At 44.6% G+C, this 24,746-nt stretch overlaps 1 protein-coding gene and 1 non-coding gene across 2 annotated transcripts in view; one reads left to right on the top strand and one right to left on the bottom strand.

Moving 5' to 3' along the window:
* LOC126161601 (division abnormally delayed protein-like) overlaps positions 1 to 24,746 on the top strand; it is a 609,969-nt gene that overhangs the window by 209,570 nt on the left and 375,653 nt on the right. The gene's annotated exons all lie outside the window — the stretch shown is intronic.
* Positions 21,804 to 21,877, bottom strand: Trnat-ugu (transfer RNA threonine (anticodon UGU)). Its single transcript has one exon. It is a non-coding gene; the product is annotated as a tRNA-Thr (tRNA).

Here is a 24,746-nt window from a genome sequence, read left to right as displayed (position 1 = left end):
ACTGTACAGGTGATTCCCTCCGTGTCGCTCGGCCCCGGCTGGCTGGAGGCACTTTTCCGGCCAGCCGGCGCTGCAGAGTGCTGTTTGCCCGCTGCTCTCTTCACGGAAGCGACCGGACAAGTCAATATTTGCTGTCGGCACTCGAGACCTTGACCGAGACAGACGCAGGTTGACAGCCAAGGGCAACAGTCGCCCGCACCACGCACGTGTGCGCTTCTTCACGACCATTACGTATCCTCGCACCCTTGTTGTTCCCCTCGGATGTGTAATTCTTCTTTCTGAGTGTCCGATTCATTTCCTGGCTCGCTGTTGACTTCAGTAAAGTCCGTTAACCCGTGCTCCCGCGCAGTGGCGTGACGTCTCTTGATTTGAATACCATAGCCCAATCGGGCGTTGTCTGTTGCCGTCGTCCGCTGTTGCTATCACTCCAAGCGAGCGAGGTGGCGCAGTGGTTAGCACAGTGGACTGGCATTCGGCAGGACACGGTTCAAACTCGCGTCGAGCCTTCCAGATTTATGGTTTTCGTGATTCCCTCGAGACAAATGCCGGGATGGTTCCTTTCCCCATCCATGATACAATCCGAACTTGCGTTCCGTCTCTAATGACTTCGACATCGACGGGACGTTATATTCAATTTTCCTTCCTTTCTTCTGCTGTTACCCCATGGTGAAGACTAGTACACATCTTCTTCACCACTGGGTCCCAGACGTCTTTCAATTTCAACCCCTCCTCCTTCCTACTGGATTTCCTGGGGTATTTAACAATCTCTACGGCCTCTCTGTATAGTCTTTCATGGTATTCGCTTGTATCTGCCAGTACTTGAGTCCTACCGAAATGAACGTCATGGTCTCCTGGCTGCAAAGCATGTTCCGCAAAAGTTGATTTGTCAATGTCTCCCCTTCTACAGTTGCCCCTATGTTTCTGTTTTGATCAAATCAAATGGCTCCAAGCACTATGGGACTTAACATCTGAGGTCATCAGTCCCCTAGAATTTAGAACTACTTAAACCTAATTAATCTAAGGGCATCACACACGCCGGCCGAAGTGGCCGTGCGGTTAAAGGCGCTGCAGTCTGGAACCGCAAGACCGCTACGGTCACAGGTTCGAATCCTGCCTCGGGCATGGATGTTTGTGATGTCCTTAGGTTAGTTAGGTTTAACTAGTTCTAAGTTCTAGGGGACTAATGACCTCAGCAGTTGAGTCCCATAGTGCTCAGAGCCATTTGAACCATTTTTTAGCATCACACACGTCCATGCCCGAGGCAGGATACGAACCTGCGACCGTAGCAGCAGCGCGGTTCCGGACTGAAGCGCCTAGAACCGCTCGGTCACAGCAGCCGGCGTTTCTGTTTTGACCTTTTTGCAGTGCCCACGTTGCATCTCCACAACTACACGGAATCCTATTTATTCCTGCTTTTTCCAGCGGTTTGCGAGCATCCTTGACCAATTTTAGGTGATCCTGTATTTTCCGGGTCGGCTTTTAGGTGATCCGTTTCCTCAAGAGTTTTCTTATGCTCTCAGTAAGTCCTTGATGAAAGCCAGAAAAACTTCCGATATCACAGGCGCTTGTGCATGACTATGATTTTTGTGTGGTGATTTTAACGTTCTTTTTAACTTAGCGGACCAATAACCATTCTTGAGCAATGACTTGGTGAGATATTTTAACTCTGCGTTAAGCAGATCCGGTTCACAGATGTTCCTTGCTCTGTCCACCAACGTTTTTATGCTGCCTCGTTGGAAAAAAAGCAGGATGTGGGGAGGCGTACCTGAGTACCACAAACAGAACGGTCAGAAAAAAAGACTGGAAGAGCACAAGAGTAACTGTAGAAAGAGAGATATTGACAGATCAGCTGTTGCGGAACATGCTTTGCAGCCAGGAGACAACTACATTTGATAGGACTCAAATACTGGCAGCCACAAGCGGATAACATGAAAGGCTACACAGAGAAGCCAAACAGATCGTTAAACATCCGAGGAATTTCCGTATGAAGGAGGAAGGCTTGAAACTGAATGACGCCTGGATCCCACTGTACTAGAGTATCACCATCGGTTGATAGCAACAGTGGACGATGGCAACAGACAACGCCCAATTGAGCTCAGGTATTCAGATCATTTGCCGTCACGCCACTGCACGGCAGCACGCGTAAATGGAACACTGCTGCAGTCAGTAGCAAGCTAGGGTGTGAATGGGACACTCAAAGAAGCTACGATCCCCATTGAAAGCGTCCTCTGCAGATAGGAACGAAACGTTAGGTTTTAATGTGAAATCCATTCGAGCATAGCGTAAAACCCCGGAATATTTTATTGACGGTGACATTTCCGGTCGTGAAAGTTTTGGTTACTGTCATCAGATCTGTAATTCAGATTAAGGCAGCATAAGAAGTTTTTTATACAATTTCATGCGACAAAATATAAAAAAATTGAAAATTTAATAAAAAATATGAAAAAGTCAAATGTGTCGTGAACGATTTGTAAGAAATAAATTAGAGAGATATTTGACGCACCTCATTTACTCCACATGATTTCGAACATCATTGAATGGCGCATCAGATGCTCCTATAATGTATTGCGTTTCTTTTTTTAAACAAAACATTTGACCGATATTGATTTCAAACTTTCGTTTATTTTCAAGTTGTGTTCAGAAAGCATGAACTCATTGACCCTCATTTGTCTTCCTAGTGTCTGCTGCTCTATAAATGTCCTAAATTTAATACTTGATTCCAGAGAAGCCATTTTTAAAATAAAATAATACACCAATGCAACTTCTTTTTACGCAAAACAGCTACGTCTTGAAGATATAAATCTTTTTCTCTCCTCATTTGCGTTCCTGCCGTCCTCTGTCCTCTAAATATAAATTTATAACTTGATTCGAATGAAACCTTTTTGACAGTTAAGTATCACACCAATATAGATTTTGATGCGCAAAGTAGCTATACCTTGAACAGATGAAATGTTTGACATTTCTTTTAGATACCTAGCAGCAGCTGTTCGTGAAATTTTCACTTTTCCCTGAAACCAGTAATTTATTACTTGACGATAAAGATGAAATAAGTCGGACTACAATGTAAGAATTTTACTTCCATTTCATGTAATTAAATTTGAAGTGGTTTACTTCCATTGAGCTTTATATGTAATTCACATAGATGGCGCCATATAACCAACCGGTGTGTTCTCCACACAGCCCGCCTTCCGCAAAAATTAGTATTCCATGAACTGTGTACAAAGCCAGACGAACAGGCATTACATGCATTGACCAAAAAAAGGATAGTTGTAAGAAATATACAAACCATATGAGTTAAGCCATTAACTACAACTTTTTTATGATATCATCTGTGTACCTGTTATATTCTTAGCATTGAGAATGGCTAGTTGCTAGCTGAAATCTAGATCTGCCAATAAAAATTCCAAAGGACAACTGATAGCTGAAATCTGTTATTTACAAATCAAGATAACGGTCGCTGCGTGCAACAGCCTCTGACTGGAGGGTAATCTGATCAGTAACTGAGTTTCTTAATTACGCTGATTATTTTCAAGCAGTTAATTTTTTTTATCGAGACTAGACCTCAATCTGGTCAGTTCGGTACACTATGGGACGGAAATCGGTAGATGCTATGTTCATGTACAGACAAATGATAAGTTGTATGATTTATTCAAGAGAACAGCTTCACAAATTGAGCAAGTCAGTACGCGTCGGTCAACCTCTGGCCGCCATGCAAACAGTTATTCGGCTTGGCACTGATTGATACAGTTGTTGAATGTCCTCCTGAAGGATGTCGTGTCAAATTCTGTCTAATTGACCCGTTAGGTCGTCTAAATCCGGAGCTGGTTAGTGCGCCCTACCCATAGTGGTCCAAACGTTCTCAGTTGGAGAGAGATCCGGCTATCTTGCTGGCCAAAGAGGGGTTTGGCAAGCACGAAAACAAGCAGTAGAAACTCTCGCCGTGTGCAGGAGGGCATTATTTTGCTGGAATATAAGCCCAGGATAGCTTGCCATTAAGGGCAACAAAACGGGGCATAGAATATCGTCGACTTTTCGCTGTGCTGTAAGGGTGCTGCGGATAACAACCAAAGGGATCCTGCTGTGAAATAAAACGGTACCCCAGTCTGTCACTCCTGTATCACTCCCGTATGGCGCGGGCGACACTCAGGTTGGTATCCCAGCGCTGTCCTGGGAGTCTCCAGAACCGTCGCCGGGGCTCAGCTCGAAGCGGGACTCATCACTGAAGACAATAATTATACTCCGGTCAATGAGATTGCAGGCCAGATGTGCCAGACTCCACTGTAAACGGACTTGTTGGTGTACAGAGATGAATGGTATCAAAGGAAGGGTCGCCGTGAGCTCGCCCCCCTTCTGTGAGCCACTTCTTTATGGTCTTTGTGGTCGCTGAAGCACCAGTTGCACGTCGGATCGATGATAAAGATGAATCAGGGGCTCTGAGTGCCTCTGTAACTATTGCTCAGTCCTCACGTTCTGTTATCTTTCTAGTTACACCGCTTCCTTCTTGGCGCTGTGTTCGGCCATGGTACACCCATTCCTACCAACATCATGGAATAAGTTCTAGTGGACTGATGGCCTCAGAAGTTAAGTCCCACAGTGCTCAGAGCCAGTTTTTGAACATCATGGAATAGTGGCATCGCCGCTGTTCAAACATCAAGTGTTTCGGCGATTACTCCAACAGGTTTCTTTGAGCGCAACTCGCGTCCTCTCTCAAATGCTGGCATCTCCACGTTTGGTTCACGTGCCTGTTGCGAGGCATAGGTACTGTCCAACTGTGTGCACTGAAGGAAATTCGCAGAGACTTTATGCCCTGCTATCGACATGTCCCCATTTTATTATCCTCGCCATGAGCTCGATGAAGTTGCGCTGCAGCGTCGTACGTTCTACATCTACATTTATACTCCGCAAGCCACTCAACGGTGTGTGGCGGAGGGCACTTTACGTGCCACTGTCATTACCTCCCTTTCTTTCCTGTTCACTCGCGTATGGTTCGCGGGAAGAACGACTGCCGGAAAGCCTCCGTGCGCGCTCGAATCTCTCTAATTTTACATTTGTGATCTCCTCGGGAGGTGTAAGTAGGGGGAAGCAATATATTCGATACCTCATCCAGAAACACACACTCTCGAAACCTGGACAGCAAGCTACACCGTGATGCAGAGCGCCTCTCTTGCAGAGTCTGCCACTTGAGTTTGCTAAACATCTCCGTAACGCTATCACGCTTACCAAATAACCCTGTGACAAAACGCGCCGCTCTTCTTTGGATCTTCTCTATCTCCTCTGTCAACCCGCCTTGTATGGGTCCCACACTGGTGAGCAATACTGAAGTAAGGTCGAACGAGTGTTTTGTAAGCCACCTCCTTTGTTGATTGGACTACATTTTCTAAGGACTCTCCCAATGAATCTCAACCTAGCACCCGCCTTACCAACAATTAATTTTATATGATCATTCCACTTCATATCATTCCGTACGCATACTCCCAGATATTTTACAGAAGTAACTGCTACCAGTGTTTGTTCCGCTATCATATAATCATACAATAAAGGATCCTTCTTTCTATGTATTCGCAATACATTACATTTGTCTATGTTAAAGGTCAGTTGCCATTCCCTGCACCAAGTGCCTATCCGCTGCAGATCTTCCTGCATTTCGCAGCAATTTTCTAATGCTGTAATTCTCCGTTCATTCGTCGGCCGCCAAAGTTTATAATTTTGTATTCTTGATAGTTACCTGTATGAATATTTTTTTTTGCCGATTTTCATGTCTTCTTCTGGTGCGTCGTGCTTGTTTTGCTTTTATTTTTTATTTTTTTCTGTATATTTTACGGCGACCAGAACGAAATCTATAAATAAATGGGTAACTCAATTGGGATTAGCAAACCGTGTGAATGCGAAAGTTGTGTGGATGATAGACATGGTAGGGACATTTTCCATGATCCTAAAGTATAATAAATTCAGTGTATCATAAAAATTGTTTCTTGTTTCATAGACCTTACTCATTGATTTAATGAGCTTAGCGACTTAGTTATGTGTAGGGCACATGTCACTTAGGCACACGGTTAGAAACTTTATTACTGTGATAGATGTACCTTGGAAGTAAAACCACTCGTCTAAATCAATAGGCCGATGCCAAACGAATACGACAGCAATCTACAAAGTAAATACTGTGAAACCAAAATTTAATCCAAATATAGGGTGGCGCCATACATCTGTCATACAATTTTCAAGCATTTTTTGTCGCTTTGTGTAAAGCGAACTTTGGGCCTATAATGCGGTAAGACAGAGCGCCACGAAAAAGTTTTCGGTTGAAGAGTCTCGTGTGGACTCTTTTGTGTACCGGTGTATTATCGGGGAACACTGTCAATGCTCCCACGCACCAGATATTTGGACCAACTCTTCCAAACGCTGGCTCACAAGAAATTCAAAACGCAAAACTACTACCTAACATTCATTCACCTTTTGACATACAAGAGAACTGTTGCTTTTGTGCCCAAAGAGACTGCAAGACAGCTGTAGACTCTAATTCGTGCAAGTGTACATATTTTTCATCCTTCTTTTTCCGAAGTCTAAGCAGTTTTATCCATACTGCGCGCTGGCCCGTCATGAATGCTAACAGCATTCCATTCATCTTCCGTCGCAATGTTTGTTGACATAAAGTCTGTATTTATATCCGCCCTCTTTTGTGTTCCTGCGTACAACAAAGGAGCGTAACACAAATGTTTGCCGACATTTTCCGTTACTATGAGGTGAAGGCCGTAGTAGGGGGGATTCCAGCGATCTCCCTCAATGAGACTCTTAGTCGCACAATGGCCACTGCACTGAAATTTATGCGCTTTCAGAACCTTACGTTCAGTTCCGACCTTTCGTGGATTATATACTAATTTCCGTCTACCTTGAAGAAAACTCTCGCACTATACCACCTGTTCTTTTAGACGGTTAGGAAGCCTACGGACCGCAAAGTAATATCGCAATATTTAAGGATTGTGTGCCTTTTGCATAAGTGTTTGAGTTAACGTTCTCAATGAATAAGCGTTAGAGTTGACGTTCTCAATAGTCGTCATCGTTCAGCTGTAACTCACTTCCCTCAATACAGTTTTCAAGTGCTCTGAAGGATGCTGTTTTGTAGGCGTATGTTTAGAGGTATTTATTTAAAAATTTCGGTGTCGTAATGTTAAAGTTGTATGAAACTTGAGCGCATTTTAGCGCGTGGCATCAGCACGTCCGCCTTCGGGCAACCAGAGCACATGCAGTATTTGTTCACATTCTGGGTATTCTGTCTGAATCCATCCCCGTACCCCTGAAACCCCTGTTTAGTATCAAATGTTGTTGTGCAGGTTGGTGGCTATGTTACTTCTTATCAATTGTTGGAATTCATGTTTACATGTTTCCGCAGTCGCAGACGAGTTTTTAATTTGTAACCATGGCAGATGTGAGCGGTCATAGTTACACTGCTGAGGAAGGCTTAATGGCAATTGTGTGGGTGCACGAACGACAACACACAGGGCAGACAATGATTGTACAGAGTGAGTTCCATTAGTAATGCGACCAAATTTTTTCTGACGCAATGGTACACCACAGCGTGTTGTAACCGGCTGGGCTACGTGGAGGGGGGTGTTAGCTTCAAAACGCTCTTTCTCTCATTCGGCTGGGAGCTGCCGGAGAATCAGGACGTGCGTTTCTGTCAACCCCGTTTTGAGTTTATGTAACACGGCACAATGGATCATTCTGTAGAGCACCGGTACGCTATCAGATTTTGCGTTAAACTTGGGAAGTCCGCCACCGAAACGTTTCCATTACTTCAGCATGCCTTTGGGACTGATTGCTTGTCCAGATCACAAGTTTTCCGATGGCACAAGTCGTTCATGGAGGGCCGAGAGGAGATCACCGACGAACCTCGCAGTGGACGGCCATCAACCGCACGAGTCGACTAAAATGTGACACGTGTGCGCGACTGTTTGAACTCTGACAGACGGCTGAGCCTGCAATTGATAGCACAAACTCTAAACATGTCAAAAACAACCGTTTTCCGCATTGTGACCGAAGATTTGAACGTGAAAAAGGTGTGTGTCAAACTCGTCGCAAAAGTGTTGACCGACGAACACAAGCACATGCGAGTGCTTCGGTGCCGAGAAATGTTGGAAAATTTGTGGAAACGATCCTCATTTTTTAAACTCAGTTATCACTGGTGATGAGTCGTGGATTTTTTAGTACCACCCTCAGACAAAAAGGCAAAGTTCAGAGTGGCACACCCCATCGTCACCCTATCCCAAGAAGGCACGCATGAGCAAGTCCAGGATCGAAACCCTACTCATTGTCTTCTTTGACGTCAAAGGCATTGTCCACCACGAATTCGTACCTGCTGGGACTACAGTGAACTCAGCTTTCTACTTGGAAGTGCTCAAAAGTCTGAAAAGGAGGATCTCGCGCTGCCGAAGCGACATCAAGGGCACGTGGAAAGTTCACCACGACTACGCGCCGAGTCACAGCGCCTTCATTGTCAACGACTACCTGGCCAGGACCGAGACCCCATTGGTTCCCCAGCCTCCCTACAATCCTGGCCTGGCTCCCGCTGACCTTTTTTTGTTTCCTCGGTTAAAAGGAGTCATGAAAGGAAAACATTGGGACGCGATTGAAAGCATCCAGGCGCTTGTTACATCAGCTCTAAATGACATTCCGGAAAAGGCATTCCAGGATGCCTACCAGGCATGGAAACACCGCCTCCAGAAGTGTATCGACGCAAGAGGATCCTATTTTGAAAATTTTTGATTATTTCTACGAATATATTCAATAAATGATTTTTTTATGAATTTGGTCGCATTACTTATGGAACGCACCTTGTAGGAGCTTTCCAGAAAATATTTATTAAGATACAACCGCGAAAAACAACACTCCTGGATTGGCAAAGACGTGCTTTTGCTTTTAGCAGTGTTCAAGACAGGCCGCGAAATGGAAGCGAGAAGACACGAGAAGAAACATATGCTGGAGTCTCTGCTTCGATTGAACACTCTCCTACGAAATCGACACGTACACGTGCTTCAGGACTGCGTATACTGAGGGCAACAATACGAGATCACGTGAAATAAAGACCTTCAGCCAGGCCTTTCCGAGGAACGTTCGTAAACGAGTTATGGGATGCAGGCTGTAACGAGCACGTTTTAGCATGCCGAGCATTAACACAATTTCCAAATACAGTGAACTGTGCCAAGGTTGTGTTTTCAGGTGAACATGCCACTTATCGCAGCTCACGTGCTAGAAATACTGTCATTTGGACGAAAAAGAACCCTTATTACGTAGTCGAGCGCGAAAGGAACCGCCTCACGTCATGATATGAACAGCGATAAGATCACGACATCTGCTCTAACCGTACTTTTTCGATGGGACTGTGAATGGTACAAATTATTTACACACTTTACAAACATGGCTAATACCTTAGCTTGAGGAAAGGGGCATATGGTTGCGGCAAGACAGAGCGCCTCCTCCGTCGGGGGTAGGTCGTGGTTCATCAGCAACATCAGCCCCCTTTAAATGGCCACCAGGAACTCCTGACCTCACCGCACCTAATGACTCGTTATGGTGAGTCTTTAGGGCACATTCATCTGTACCTTGTTATGCTGTAAACGAAGAACTGCGCTATGCTGTTGGGGATGCATTGCACACTATAACACTGGACACGCTCAAAAACATGTCAAAAAACATGGAGGTGTATGGAAATGTGATAACAGCATGATAGGGAACATACCGAAGTTTTAAATGCGAACATTTTCGGTTAGGCTTTACCGTGACTGTTACTGATATCGAATGAAACAAAAAGTTCACTGATACCAGTTACCTGTTATTGTGGAATTTGAAATAGTTGTGTGAGAGTGCGAATTCCAGCAGGTCCATTAGCTCAGTAATGTGAGTGGAAGGGATTTTTTTGTGCTTTTGCAGGTTGACATCAGTTTTTTATAGTGTCTGATCTATTGATACTGAAGAATAAAGATTTTGTATGTCAAATGAGACAAGTGTGGCTGCATCAGGAACTTTCATGTTTCTGGCATGTTGTGTAAAATCTGCCGTGTTTTTAAGTGTTCTATTATTACGGAGTCTGTTGAGAATGTTGAAGAGCTTTGTATTGAGTCAGAATGTTGGGCTGTCCCTACAGTTCTGTATAGGCCTGATGGGGGTCTCATTTTTGGGCACCTTCTGTTGAGTCTATGACAAGATGCATGTGGGCAGCTTAGAGGGAGCTTCTTGGATCATAAGTAGGAAGTTTACGTTGTTTGAGATGTGTTTGATCTCTTATTTATATGTTTTTGCTGTTGGATATTTAGATACTTGTGTTATGCTGTTGACTCGAAAGACATCTAAAGTTTTTTCTATGTGTTCTGCTGTGTTCATTACAATAGTTATATTGCCCTTGTCAGCTATTACAATTATTGCACTATTCGTATTTAATTTAGTCTTAATGGTACGTGCGAGGGCTTCATCTCTTTTCTTGTTTGCTGGGAATGGTTTTACAGTCACCTTCTCAATAATTTCGTTGATTTTATGGCAGGCTGATATCTGTCATTTCGCTTCTTAAAGGTTATGGTTGAAATCTGTGTGGCACATTGATGAGCTTACCTCTGTTCTTTCGGTCCAGTGGAGCTTGAACGTTATCTTTTAATGTTTGCTGAGTACTGCCTCTTCTTTTGCAGTGAATGTTATGTCGGCGTTGTTGAGGAAATATGTAGAATGTGTTCCTTTCGGCTCATTTGGTTCAATTTGGGAGGAGGGGGGGGAGGTAACTGCTGTTTCTTCTTAAGATTAGCTAGTTTTTTTTCTTCAGTGTGGCTTTCGTTTTCTGTACAATGAATTCGATGTATTTTCTGAGCCTTTCAGTTATGGAAACATAGTCTATGAAGCAACTTTCCCAACTGTAACTCTGCACTATTTTTTTTCTTTTCTTTTGCTGTTCGGGTCAAGGAATTCTGAAGCAACTACTCTAATAGTGGTGGGTTAGGTTTCCCAATTTTAAAAACGATTGTCTTGTTTTTGGTACTTTAAAAATTTTTTACACGGTGAAACTTACGATAAGTGTAAATTAGGGGTGACTTGATTGCATCACAAGGGTCGTGCAAAGGGTCAGATGGAGTGAATAGTATTATTCATTTGGCACAGTGCTCTGCGCTTATATTACTGCTCGACGCCGTAAGGGACGTACACTTGAGAAGTTAAGCGCATGATGCATTCTTTACAGCAGAGTATTTTTCAGTTTTAAATGTGCATAGCAGAGCCTAAATGGAGATTTTTTTTTAAAAAAAAGAGTAAGCTGTTGGGAATCATTGGCGCGTACGAAAGCTGCATTTATCACAAGTGCTGTGCACCGGTTTTTTAACGCGAGGTGGCGCACCTCCGAGGGGGCGAAATCGTCGCTGCGATGGAACAACACTCAGTTAGCGAACACGAAATAAAAGCAAAGCGCGCGCTGTTTTTTTTTTCCCATCAGGCGGCCGTGGGTAGAATTGCTGGTGCCGCGCCGCTACACCCGGGCCATGAGCGCAGAGGGGCTATGTGTGTGTGTGTGTGTGTGTGTGTGTGTGTGTGTGTGTAGGGATAGCGGTCGAAACAGCGAGGGTGGAATGAGCCAGCATTGTGACTCGCCAGGTTATTTCATTTGTACGTGGAGAGACAGTGCGAATGTGTGTGTGTGTGTGTCCGCCCATTTTTAGCGCCTCGTTGATGCCGTTGTTTATCTGGCGACTTTACAGTTAAAAAACTTTTGCCTCGAGCGCAGATTTGCGTGGCACTCCCTCAGGGCCAGCAAACGTGCGTGAAAATGTAATGTTGATCATTTTCAGGTTAGGTCCATGTAAGCGCAGCTAGATAAAATCGATTTTATCGTGACATACTCGTTTCGCCTTTATCTGTTGAAAGGTGTCATCATTTAAGGTCTTCCGTTCCTCTGATTAATTAGAATTGACACTAGCACAGCACGACCGTCCCATTTATTCTGCCACTGTTGTAATACGTGGCGAAATGAATGGAGCACTTAAGGCGCAGGCAGCAAAGTATGTATACACTGACGGAAAAACAACCGCAACACCGATTAGGAGTTGTGTAACATAAACGAAAGTTGGTAGGCGTGTTTCTACATCTGAAAGATGATGTCTATTCAAATTTCACGCCAGTCACATAGCAGTGGCGATCGTAGTGCGACTATGAGAATGCAAATTATCTTTGCTTTAAATAAACGCTGTAACGCTTGTGATAGTTAGTTACACTACTGGCCATTAAAATTGCTACACCAAGAAGATATGCAGATGATAAACGGGTATTCATTGGAAAAACATATTATACTAGAACTGACATGTGATTACATTTTCACGCATTTTGGGTGCATAGATCCTGAGAAATCAGTACCCAGAACAACCACCTCTGACCGTAATAACAGCCTTGATACGCCTGGCCATTGAGTCAAACAGAGCTTGGATGGCGTGTACAGGTACAGCTGCCCATGCAGCTTCGACACGATACCACATTTCATCAAGAGTAGTGACTGGGGTATTGCGGCGAGCCAGTTGCTCGGCGACCATTGACCAGACGTTTTCAATTGGTGAGAGGTCTGGAGAATGTGCTGGCCAGGACAGCAGTCGAACATTTTCTGTATCCAGAAAGGCCCATACAGGACCTGCAACATGCGGTCGTGCATCATCCTGCTGAAATGTAGGGTTTCACAGGGATCGAATGAAGGGTAGAGCCACGGGTCGTAACACATCTGAAATGTAACGTCCACTGATCAAAATACCGTCAATGCGAACAAGAGGTGACCGAGACGTGTAACCAATGGCACCCCATGCCTTCACGCCGGGTAATACGCCAGTATGGCGATGACAAATACACGCTTCCAATATGCGTTCACCGTGATGTCGCCAAACACGGATGCGACCATCATGATTCTGTAAACAGAACCTGGATTCATCAGAAAAAATGACGTTTTTTCATTCGTGCACCCAGGTTCGTCGTTGGGCGTTCGGCGTATGGCTGTGGGTCATCGTAGTGCACATGCAGCAGGAATTTGAGCGGCAGTTGGCACCACAGTTTCACAACGAACTGTTACGAATCGATTACTTCAAGGACAGCTGCGAGACAGACCCTCTGTAGCGTGCATTCGACTGACCCCAGACCACCGATATTTGCGACTTCAGTGGTGTCGCACGAGAGCTCTTGGGGGGGGGGGGGGGGGGCAGGTGGAGGTCTGTTGTTGTTTCTGATGAAATGTGGTTCTGCTGCGGTGCCAGTGGTGGTCTTATATTGGTTAGGAGGAGGCCATTTGACAGCCTGCGACCGACCTGTCTGCATGCTAGTCACACTGGACCTACACCAGGAGTTATGGTCTGGTGTGTGATTTCTTATGGCAGTAGGAGCTCTCTCGTGATTATCCCACGCCACGCACGCTGACTGCAAATTTGTACGTCAGTCTGGTGATTCGATCTCTTGTGTTGCCATTCATGGACAGCATTCCTGCCCAATAGGCGTGGAACCCCATCCCACAAACTGCAACCCAGCACCTGTACAACATATTGCATGCAAGTCGGCATGCTTGCGTTCAACATTCTGGCGGTTACTCCGGTTATTAATGTACTAGGGTAATCCCAAAAGTAAGGTCTCCTATTTCTTATAAGTACATCGACCTGTTTATTTCTACAATGGTTTACATCAGTTTACAGCTTGAACATTTAGCTATTTTTCGACATAATTACCATTCCTGTCGATGCATTTTTGTAGACGCTGTGGCAGTTCTTGTATGCCCATGTCATACCAGCTCGCCGCCATGCTGTTAAGAAAGTTATGAACCTCTCCTTTCACCTCGTCGTCGGAGCTGAATGACTTTCCGGCCAAATGTTCTTTTAACTTAGGGAACAGGTGATAGTCAGTGGGCGCAAAGTTAGGACTATAGGGTGGGTGGGTGATTATGTTCCACTGAAACTGTTGCAGGAGAGCAACGGTTTGCGGAGAGATGTGTGGGCGAGCGTTGTCATGGATAATGTGTACGCCCTTGCTCAACATTCCTCTTTTCCGGTTCTGAATTGCCCGTTTGAGCTTTTTCAGAGTCTCACGATACCTGTCAGCTTTAATTGCGGTCCCAGTGGGCATAAAGTCGACCAACAATACCAACTTTCCGATCCCAAAAAACAGATATCATGACATTACCGGCAGACTGTGTTTGTTTGAATTTCCGCGGCTTTGGCGAAGAAGGATGCCGCCACTGGCGTGACTGTTGCTTGGTCTCAGGTGTAAAGTGGTATGCCCAGGTTTCGTCACCCGTGACAATTGAGTCCAGAAAGTTGTCCCGTTCGGCTGCAAGGCGGTGAAGAAATGCGCGGGAAGCATCAACTCGTTGCCGTATGTGGTCGTGTCAGCATGCGTGGCATCCATCTTGCGCACACCTTCCGGTAGTTCAATGTTTCCGTTAGAATTCTGTGAGCGGTGCTTCGGGAAACCTCAGGAACCAACTTGCAGAGATCATCCAGGGTGATCCGCCGATCTTCACGCATGCTTTGCTCAACCTTCAACACTGTCTCCTCAGAAATTGATGGTCTCCCGCTGCTTTGTTCGTCGCGAATTTCGGTCCGACCAGCTGCAAACTCTCTACACCACTTACGAACATTTTTGACATCCATGCACGACTCACCACACACTTCCGGCAATTGGCGATGGATTTCAATCAGCGCCGTGCCCTTTGCGTTCAAAAACCGAATAACTGCGCGCAATTCGCACTTGACGGTAACATCCAACGGGAGCTCCATTCACAACGGTTGCCAAGCCAAGACAGCGCCTCAGCGCGGCGTGCGCATGTTTACACAGAGCGCGTGAAGCACTCTTCATAACCTGTGGTCTTGTAATATTAATCACTTACCCACTTACTCAGTTGGTAGAGCACTAGCCCGCGAAAGGCAAAGGTCCCGAGTTCGAGTCTCTGTCCGGCACACAGTTTTAATTTGCCAGGAAGTTTCATATCAGCGCACACTCTGCTGCAGAGTGAAAATCTCATTCTGGAAACATCCCCAGGCTGTGGCTAAGCCATGTCTCCGCAATATCCTTTCTTTCAGGAGTGCTAGTTCTGTAAGGTTCGCAGGAGAGCTTCTGTAAAGTTTGTAAGGTAGGAGGCGAGGTACTGGCGGAAGTAAAGCTGTGTCGCAGGAGAGCTTCTGTAAAGTTTGGAAGGTAGGAGGCGAGGTACTGGCGGAAGTAAAGCTGTGAGGACGGGGCGTGAGTCGTGCTTGGGTAGCTCAGTTGGTAGAGCACTAGCCCGCGAAAGGCAAAGGTCCCGAGTTCGAGTCTCGGTCCGGCACACAGTTTTAATCTGTCAGGAAGTTTCATTTCGGAGACAACTTTTTATTTTTGTGGTCGTGAGCGAAATACACGGGATGCCACATTCCCGTACGAGTATACTGATCCTTGCGTATACTGGATCAGCATAAAGCAGTTAAGCTCCTTTTGCTTGGTCTCAGTCTCAACCTCTTTCTTAGGCGTTTTTGATTCTCACTGCATCGCCCGTGCAGCTTGATGATGTGAGTCCCATTCCTTCGGAACACTATTCGTAGGTGGTGTAATTTTTCGGCTGCGCTCTTCTCTCTGACGTCAAAGAAGAACAAACAGGAGTCGATAGGGATGATATAGGTGATCCAGTATTACAATCAGACTAAAAGAGCTTTAGAAGACTTAATATCAAATAAGGCAGAAGGGATAGATAACATTCCACCAGAATTTTTAAAATCACTGGGGGAAGTGGCACAAAACGACTATTCACGTTGGTGTGTAGAATATATGAGTCTGGCAATATACCATCTGATGTCCGAAAAAATATCATCCACATAATTCCTAAGACTGCAACAACTGACAAGCGCGAGAATTATCGCACAATCAGCTTAACGGATCTTGCATCGAAGGTGCTGACTAGTATAATATACGGAAGAACAGAAAAAGAAACTGAAGATCAGTTAGGTGACCATCAGTTTGACTTTAGGAAAGGCAAAGGCAGAAGAGAGGCAATTGTGACGCAATTGATAATGGAAACAAGACTGAAGAAAAATCAATATTTCCCGTAGGATTTGTCAACGTGGAAAATGCGTTCGACAGTGTAAAACGGTGCAGGATGTTCGAAATTCTGAGAGAAATAGCGTAAGGTATGGAGAGAGACGGGCAATATACGACATTTGCAAGAGTCAAGAGGGAATAAAAGTAGTGGAAGACCAAGAAAGAAATGCTCGGATTTAAAAAGGGCTTAAGAGCGGGATGAATCTTTTGCCCTTACTGTTCAATCTGTACATCGAAGACGCAAAGATGGAAATAAAAGAAAGGTTCTAGAGTCGGATTAAAATTCAAGGTAAAGAGATATCAATGATAAGATTCACTGATGGCATTGCTGTGCTAAGTAAAAAGAGAAGAAGAATTACAGATTCTGTTGAATGGAATAAACTAATTAGTACAGAATATGGATTGAGAGTAAATCGGAGAAAGATGAAAGTAATGAGAAGTAGTAAAAATGAGAACAGCTAGAAACTTAACATCAAGATTCGTGCTCACGAAGTAGATGAAGTTAAGGAATTCTGCTAACTAGGCAGCAAAATAACGTGTCACGGACGAAGCAAGGGTGATATCAATAGTGGACTAGCACTGACCAAGAGAAGTCTACTAGTATCAAATATAGCCCTTAACTTGAGGTAGAAATTTCTGAGAATGTACGTTTAGAGCACAGCATGGTATCATGTAGCTACAATATAGCAGGTGAGCAACTGGAAGCAGTTAATTCCATAAATTATCTGGGAGTAGGCATTAGGAATGATTTAAAATGGAATGATCATATAAAGTTGATCGCCGGTAAAGCAGATGCCAGACTGAGATTCATTGGAAGAATCCTAAGGAAATGAAATCCGAAAACAAAGGAAGTAGGTTACAGTACACTTGTTCGCCCACTGCTTGAATATTGCTCACCAGGTTGGGATCCGTACCAGATAGGGTTGATAGAAGAGATAGAGAAGATCCAACAGGATCATTTAGTAATCGCGAAAGCGTTACGGAGAGGATAGATAAACTCCAGTGGAAGACTGCAGGAGAGACGCTCAGTAGCTCGGTACGGGCTTTTGTTGAAGTTTCGAGAACATACCTTCACCGAGGAGTCAAGCAGTATATCTCGCGAAGAGACCATGAGGATAAAACCAGAGGGATTAGAGCCCACACAGAGGCATACCGAAAATCTTTCTTTCCACGAACAATACGAGATTGGAATAGAAGGGAGAACTGATAGAGGTACCGTACTCAAAGTACCCTCCGCCACACACCGTCAGGTGGCTTGCAGAGTATGGGTGTAGATGTAGATACATATACATCTGCATTTGCTTGTAGTGAAACCTGGATGTGAGAAAACCGGACAAAAGCCAATCGATGCATTTGAGATGTGGTGCTGTAGACGAATGTTCAAAATTAGGTGGACTGATAAGGGGAAGCCATGAGGAGAATCGGAGAGGAAAGGAGTATATGGAAAACACTGACAAGAAGAAGACATCAGGGAGTGACTTCCATGGTTCTAGAGGGAGCTGTAGAGTATGAAAACTGTAGAGAAAGACAGAAATTGGAATATATTTAGGGAATTATTGAGGAAGTAGGTTGCAGATGCTACACTGAGATGAGAGGTTGGCACAGGGGAGGAATTCGTGGCGGGCCGCATCAAACCAGTCAGAAGACTGATGACAGAATCTTCTTTTCTGAAAGCGTTAGAGCTCTACGGACCAGTATTTATTTAATACCAAGTAACTTTGTGACGCTGATGGTGGCTCGAGGCGTATAGATAGAGGTCAATGTGCGTGGGTTTTGTACACACGCTGTGACCAAGGGTACCGTCCGGTCCTCTCTTAACTAACACGTCGGGGAAAGGTAGCTGGTCCTTTTTCTCAAGTTCCATAGTTAATTTTATATTAGGACGGACAGAGTTCAAGTGTTCCAGGAACTGTTAAATCTTTTCGTTCCATGCGGCCACACCAGAAATGCGTCATCCACGTATCAATACAAACATGTTGGTTTGAACTTAGTCAACTCGGGAGCCTTTGATTTACAACAGGCGATAACGGACTACAGATCGCCGCGTCATCGGATTGTTCATAATACTTTCCGTCGAACAGGGAAAACATTGACTTGAGAACGTGCCTAAAGGAGTTCTGTGAAAACAGCAAGTCGGCTAAACATCCGGAAGCACTCCAATAATCAAATCACCCCGAGAAAACATGAAAGATAATATCATATCTTTCCGTCTACTTACGAGCATTACGTTGTATTTATTTAAGTTAAAGAGTCAGCCGCCAATCTTTGCACCAGACGCTGCTCATCTGTAACTCTCCCTGTATTTTCTAATGAAGTCAACTCCCTGTACACAAGTGAGTAGTTTGCGAAAATCTTCTAGTTTAAGGCGCATACCCATAGAACAAAAGATAACTTAATACAACAGATAAGGGAAATCAAGCTAACTGACTCAGACAAGATAGTAATGTGGTATAGTAGTTTATTCTGTGCAGTTAAGTGGCGATGTTCTCGGTATAAACAAACATATAATATTCGGGTACTATTTTTCAGGCATTATTTCTGCAGAAGAAGTGCTATGTTTACTTTCTTTTTGCTCCATTGGGTTTCAGTTATCTTTTTTCTTTTTTTTCTTTGAAGTCTTACGCTAAGGGTTCGAAGAGGAAGGAAATGAAGGAAGACTAAAAGTACTGTTGCAGCCCACAGTCAGCTCCTTAAAGGAATGTACAATCGTAGCGGTAGATGTGTTACGCAGAGCAAGTGTGACGTAAAAGTATGTTACGTTCAATGGAAGGAGAAAAAAGGCGCATACTTGTCTTGCAAAATGTGTTAGTCCCCGTTCTTTGTGTGAAATTTCTTCTCCGATGACCACGTGACTGACGTAACTGCACAGCTGCGCGCTCAAATACTTGTTTCAACTTCCTGACTTAATTCTGAAAGCCGGATGAAACATTTTAATAACCACAATTACACAAAATTCCCTGTGGAATATGTTCTTCAAAGCTAATTACCAGTGTTTCGCGTATTGTGTAATGCAGAGATTAACTCTAATTTATGTTTTGGTTGCTGAATTCTTCCTTCTGTGCTTCTCGGTGTGCCCTATTAACTTGTTTTGTTTTAATACCATTGTAACAGAAAAGGACCAATAATGTGAATCGTAGGCCATACGAAATTAAAAGATCGTGGAACTCGGGCTGTGTAAGAGACCAATCACGTTGAAACACGCTGTGTGCGCATACGCTCCGATATTTAACTGATGTGGCTGTTTTTAGAAACGTGCTGTCCTTTTCATTCGTAATACATTACATTTGTTTATACCGAGCGTCTGCTGCCAATCCTTGAAACGAGCGGTGATCGTATGCCGGTCTCCCGCATTTGTGTGTAATTGTTTAGTTTTGCGGCCGGGAACCAAGGGAAGCTATAAAGGCACTAGCAATGATCTTAGAATTACTGATATATGAGAATTTGTGCCGGACAGGGATCCGAACCCTGATATTACGCTTCCCGACCCAAACATCCGTACGTTACACTGGCTACATTTCTATGCTCTAGTCCCCTGTTTTCATCACTTAATACTCGCAGGTTTACTCCCTGTATTCCCGCACCAGTGGTAATGAGACTATGAGTACTCGAGTCCCGTGATATTATAGTCTTATGCCCGCTTAATCATGTGATACTGACTTGCATGTCTGAGTGAACAGACATTAGTGACGACTGACAGCCGTCCGAAATTCGTTCGATATTCACAGTGAGTGGATTTATTTTGAAATAAGAAGAGGCGTCCGCCGAGGCTATCCTCTCTCTCCATGTTTATTTATTTTATTTATAGATAATAATATAATGGAAGTATGCAGAAAACGAGCATCAAAGGATCAAAATTAATTGTAAACAAATACGCTGAATTGGATTTGCTGATGAAATTCTGAAAAGAACGTGGGTTACGTGTAAAGATTTTTCTATTAAACACAAAATAAACACACCTAAATGGTTCAAATGGCTCTAAGCACTATGGGACTTAACATCTGAGGTCAGCAGTGCCCTAGACTTAGAACTACTTAAAGCTAACTAACCTAAGGACATCACACACATCCATGGCCGAGGAAAGATTCGAACCTGCGTCCGTAGCAGTAGCGCGGCTCCGGACTAAAGCGCCTAGAGCCGCTCGGCCACAGCGGCCGGCCACACCTAAACCTAAAATAATAGTGATAGATAAACTGAACAGGTAAAGGGAAACATTAAGACAGGAAATAAAATACTAAAATACGTAAATGAAGTTTGCTGCAGTACAATAGCAGATAACATCAGAACTGTATAATCGATGCTGAAAGAAGGATTACAATGACTTTGCAAGCCTTCAGAAATAAGTGTAATTTAGCAGCAAAAAATGACCTTAATATAGGAACGAAAAAGAAATTTATCAACACATTTATTTTGAGTATTTTCAGGCATGGTGAGAAGGGCGAACACTGCGGAAATAAGAAAACAAACGATGAACAAGTACTAAAAGAAATTAAACAGAAAAGTGCGTTGAATAACATGATACAGAAAAGTAAAACTAAGTTAACTTGGCACCCAATTCGACATAACAACTACATAAAAAAGTCGCGGTAGATGTGTGTAAGGAGAAGAGCCACAAAACCCTCCTGGCCTGAAAGAAAATCTAATGTAAAAATGCTAAAAGAAATTAAACAGGAAAGTGCGTTGAGTAACATGGTACAGAGAAAAAAATGAATTGATTGGGCACGCAAGTCGACGTGACGGCTCCATAAAAACGTCTTAGAGGGAAACAACCTGAGCAAAAAGTCGAGAGGCAGTGTCAGGACGTCCGTATTCCAACGTATTAACCAGTGAAATGAGCTGCAGCGACTATAAGCTAATGGTAGGGATGGCGAGGGACGGAGCGGGATGGCTACATCAACAAGGCGTTGTTTTTAGTGTTTGACGATGATGACGACTTCTGTATATTGGATGCCATCATCCGCGTACAACCTCATGGAGCTTCCGACGTTACGCACTACTTCATTCATGTAGTAATAGTTTCTTGGGGTTCTCCCGTAGATACGACGTGATTATAATTGAAGTGAAGCTACTCACTTTAACTATCGTAGGCCAGCGAAACTTGGTAGATACTGTAATGCGTTAATGCAGAACCGAGTTTCTGTGGAAACCAAGGTAGTTACAGTTCTGGCTACCAGGTGCAAATCTGGTGCTGTGCACTGTTTGTATCCACAACGTGAGTGAAAAGTATGGCTGTCGAGAAGAGAGACCGTGCGCTTTTAATGACACTGTTCTACGTGAGCGGCAGCAGTTACAGAGGCGCATTGGGAAAGTATCGGCGACTGAAATGTCTAAGGAGGGGCCCGCTCTCATTACATGGTTTAATCAAGTTGATAAGGAAATTTAAAACGCGGGTGAACTTAATGTGGTACTTAGATGAGAAAGGGGTCCTATCCCGGCGGGAAGTTATTGACGATTTGCTGCTCTGTAATTGACCATGCGACACATGCCCGAGTAGTGGTACTATCCATCTCATGGTGAATAGTAAGGGAAGTTTTGCTGTCTATTTTCACCGGTACCCGTACAAGATCCAGACGGTGCAGCAACTGAAACCTCAAGAGCCTCAGCAATGTTCTGAATTTGCTCTTCGGTTTCTGGCATGGATCGAAGTTGATGAATGTGTCCGGGCAATATTCTATGGAATTACAATGAAATGAACACCCCTAGCTGCATACAGGCGTTGATATAAGTCAACGGGTACAGTTGAAAATGTGTGCCCCGGCCGGGACTCGAACCCGGGATCTCCTGCTTACATGGCAGACGCTCTATCCATCTGAGCCACCGAGGATAGTGCGACTGCACGGACTTATCTCTGTCACGCCCCCCGTGAGACCCAAATTCCCAACTTATTGTCCCGCACAATATATTCATCGTGCCCCTGCCCATTATACTCATTACTCGCGGCTTTTTGCCGATTCCCGTAAGAGTTTGGGCACTGTTTGTGCATCCGCACAGAAGAAGATGGTCAAATGGCCGGCCGGTGAGCCTTAAGACGGCATCTGTTCTTTCGGACATGTCCAGAAGAACAGATACCATCTTCATACATATAAATATTCTATGGAGTGAGGAGACACATTTTACGCTACAGGCTGCAGTGAATACACGGAACTTCCGAACTTGGCGTATGGTTAAACCGCGAGTTGCGCGCGAAGAGCCATTGCTTTCGTCGTATGAGACTATGTGGTGTGGTTTCACAAGCACCTATCGCCGCCCCTTATAGGAGAGTAATCAGCGCGACATTATGTCAATCCTAAGGGTTCGATTCCCGGCTGGGTCGTAGATTTTCTCCGCTCAGGGACTGGGTATTGTGTTGTCCTAATCATCATCATTTTATACCCATCGACGCGCAAGTCGCCGAAGTGGCGTCACATCGAAAGACTTGCACCCGGCGAACGGTCTACCTGACGGGAGGCCCTAGTCATACGACATTTACATTTTACAAGCACCTGTACTCTCGGTCCGTTCTTCTCTGAAGAGAATATACCCGGATGGACTGTCAGGTGTATCGTGACGTCAGCACGTTGTCGAAACCTCCTTGTACAGCATATGATTCCTGCGCTGGAAGAGCGCAACTGTGTGGAAACTCCTGTTTTCATGCAAGATGCGGGAACACCTCATGCCGCTCGCCCAATGAAAGATCTGCTTGATGCAACCTTCTACGAAATCGTTATCTCCAGAGATTTCCCAGATGTATGGCCTGCAACATCACCTGATCTGAATCCGTGTAACTGTTGTCTCTTGTCTCTGGGGATATCTAAAACAACGTGTTTACCAGGGAAACATTCGGCCTCTGCCTGATCTAAAGGGCAGTATACAGGCACACGTTGTTCAGATTCCACCGAAACTGCTGCGAGAAACTGTTGATCACGTCGTTTTACGGATGCAGCATCTCGTCAATGTCTCTGGTGCTCTCACAAATTGTGTAAGCGGAGGTTAATAATAAAATCAACATTATACCTTTCTCACTTGTTTGACATTTCCTGCCCACGTCCTCTTCCTAGTCCATTACATATAGCAACATTTCTATAAGTCTTTCTCGGATTCACAGCTTTAGATTCGCTCCTGGTGACCAAAATTGGAACTAATTGTTTTTTCGGCATAAATCGGTTCTGCATAACGCGTTAGAATATTGCCCAGCTTCCGATGCCATACGATAACTGCAGCCAAGATTGGGCCTCTGTGATTAGCTGCAGTTTAATTACACTACTGGCCATTATAATTGCTACACCAAGAAGAAATGCAGATGATCAACGGGTATTCATTGGACAAATATATTATACTAGAACTGACATGTGATTACATTTTCACGCAATTTGGGTGCATATATCCTGAGAAATCAGTACCCAGAACAACCACCTCGGGCCGTAATAACGGCCTTGATACGCCTGGGCATTGAGTCAAACAGAACTTGGATGGCGTGTACAGGTACAGCTGCCCATGCAGCTTCAACACGATATCCAGAAAGGCCCGTACAGGACCTGCAACATGCGGTCGTGCATTATCCTGCTGAAATGTAGGGTTTCGCAGGGATCGAATGAAGGGTAGAGCCACGGGTAGTAACACATCTGAAATGTAACGTCCACTGTTCAAAGTGCCGTCAGAGCGAACAAGAGGTGACCGAGCCGTGTAACCAATGGCATCCCATACCATAACGCTGGGTGATATGCCGGTATGGCGATGACGAATACACGCTTCCAATGTGCGTTCACCGCGATGTCGCCAAACACGGATGCGACCATCATGATGCTGTACACAAAACCTGGATTCATCCGAAAAAAAAATGACGTTTTGCCATTCGTGCACCTAGATTCGTCGTTGAGTACACCATCGCAGGCGCTCCTGTCTGTGATGCAGCGTCAAGGGTAACCGCAGCCATGGTCTCCGAGCTGATAGTCCATGCTGCTGCAAACGTCGTCGAACTGTTCGTGCTGATGGTTGTTGTCTTGTAAACGTTCCCATCTGTTGACTCAGGGATCGAGATGTGGCTGCACGATCCGTTACAGCCATGCGGATAAGATGCCTGTCATCTCGACTGCTAGTGATTCGAGGCCGTTGGGATCCAGGACGGCGTTCCGAATTACCCTCCTGAACCCACCGATTCCATATTCTGCTAACAGTCATTGGATCTCGACCAACGCGAGCAGCAATGTCGCAATACGATAAACCGCAATCGCGATAAGCTACAATCCAACCTTCATCAAAGTCGGAAAGGTGATAGAACGTATTTCTCCTCCTTACACGAGGCATCACAACAACGTTTCACCAGGCAACGCCGGTCAACTGCTGTTTGTGTATGAGAAATCGGTCGGAAACTTTCCTCATGTCAGCGCGTTGTAGGTGTCGCCACCGGCGCCAACCTTGTGTGAATGCTCTGAAAAGCTAATCATTTGCATATCACAGCATCTTCTTCCTGTCGGTTAAATATCGCGTCTGTAGCACGTCATCTTCGCGGTGTAGCAATTTTAATGGCTAGTAGTGTATAACCACCCGGTACCTGTACGTCAGAAGATTTTCTCTTTCAGTAATGACATGGCGTGTTCCACTTGCTAGGAACTGTTCAGCGCAATAAAAAATCTGGCTTGATATTCCGTAAGCTTGCATTTTGCTCATTGTGTGTGACAGTGCGGATAGCGAGTATACAGTAATTGTCAGACCGT

Source organism: Schistocerca cancellata, chromosome 2 (assembly GCF_023864275.1).
Source record: "Schistocerca cancellata isolate TAMUIC-IGC-003103 chromosome 2, iqSchCanc2.1, whole genome shotgun sequence".
NCBI lineage: Eukaryota > Metazoa > Arthropoda > Insecta > Orthoptera > Acrididae > Schistocerca > Schistocerca cancellata.
This window is presented reverse-complemented; position numbering and strand designations above follow the sequence as displayed.